This window comes from Peromyscus eremicus, chromosome 5, assembly GCF_949786415.1.
Source record: "Peromyscus eremicus chromosome 5, PerEre_H2_v1, whole genome shotgun sequence".
Classification (NCBI taxonomy): domain Eukaryota; kingdom Metazoa; phylum Chordata; class Mammalia; order Rodentia; family Cricetidae; genus Peromyscus; species Peromyscus eremicus.
In genome coordinates this window covers 64,739,146-64,740,923 of record NC_081420.1, presented here as the reverse complement: position 1 = coordinate 64,740,923, position 1,778 = coordinate 64,739,146, and positions in this window count along the sequence as shown.

Genomic DNA, 1,778 nt, shown 5'->3' with positions numbered 1-1,778 from the left:
CAGATAAGTTTATTAGGGTGCACAATATTTTGGAGAACACAATACCACCGCATTTCCCCTTTTTTGTCTAAAATTTAAAAAAAGCTTATAACTAATACAAGAAAAACTATCCAATAAGTATATACACTATATGCAGTCAAGATTACATTAATAATGTCTAGCCCATTAATACTTGGTAGTTTTGGTCTTTTTCTGTTACTGTAACAAAATGTCATAGACTTGGAAATGTATAAAGAATAAAAGTTTACTTGCAGTCCAATGCTCTACCACTGAGCTGTCTTCCCAAATAGAAGTTTATTGGGTGTATAGTTCTGGACGTTGGGAAGTCCAGTATCATGGTGACAGCATATGGAGAAAGCTTTGTTGCTTTATTATAACTCGCTAAAGAGCATTGCACATTGAGATAGAGCAATCCTTCCAGCTTATATACCCTATCTTCACAATTCCATCCAACACTAATTGTAGCTAGAGTTTTCCTGCCTGGCCCACAGTCAGGACAAATCTCTCTCACCTGCCAGTCCCACAGCCCCTCAGACCCGACCAAGTTACAAACTGTATGGCCGTGGCAGGCTTGTTGCTAACTGTTCTTAAGCTTAAATTAATCCATTTCTGTTAATCTATACCTTGCCACATGGCTCGTGGCTTACCGGCATCTTCACATGCTGTTTCTCATCGTGGCGGCTGGCAGTGTCTCTCTCACTCAGCCTTCCACTTCCCAGCTTTATTCTCCTCCTTGTGCCCCCTACACTTCCTGCCTAGCCAATGGCCAATCAGTGTTTTATTTATTGACTAATTAGCAACACATTTGCCATACAGAACATCCCACAGCAACTAATTACTTCCCAAAGGATGCACCATTAATGCGTGAATTAGAAACTAGTCCCCAGCACAGGGCTTTGGGTGAAACATCCCAGCCACAGCTAACTTCTTGTCTTCAGTCCCCTCCTGCATGAAGTTATCAGCTCCCTTGCTTTCCTTGGTGTTCACAGGGAAGGTGTCCACAGTCCCCTTCAGTGTTCCTGTAGCACCCTAGATAGATGATGCCTCTCAGCAGCTTAACATCAGATCCACTCTTCAGTCCGATCCCAGACTTATAACTGTTCCCAGAGGAGTTTAGCTTTTTCTGTGAGCTAATGTTTCCAGTCTTACTTTGTATTTTTATTTATTTATTTTTTGACCTACTTGGCCAAACACCCTAATTGTCGTGCTAGAAACCCCATCCAACTACTGAGGGATCTGGATGCAGAGATCCATGGCTAGGCCCCGGGTGGATCTCTGGGAGTCCAATTAGCGAGAATGAGGAGGGTTTATACGAGTGAGAATTGTTGAGACCAAGGTTGGATAAAGCACAGGGACAAATAGCCAAACAAATGGAAACACATGAACTATGAACCAATGGCTGAGGGGTCACCAACTGGATCAGGCCCTCTGAATGGGTGAGACAGTTGATTGGCTTGATCTGTTTGGGAGGCATCCAGGCAGTGGGACCGGGTCCTGTGCTCATTGCATGAGTTGGCTGTTTGAAACCTGGGGCCTATGCAGGATCGCTTGGCTCGGCCTGGGAGGAGGGGACTGGACCTACCTGGACTGAGTCTACCAGGTTGATCTCAGTCCATGGGGGAGACTTTGCCCTGGAGGAGGTGGGAATGGAGGGTGGACTGGGGGGAAGGTGAAGGGGCCAGAGGGGGGAGAACAAGGGAATCCGTGGCTGATATGTAGAACTGAATTGTATGGCACTCACACCTTTAATCCTAGCACTCCAGAGGTAGAAATCCCTC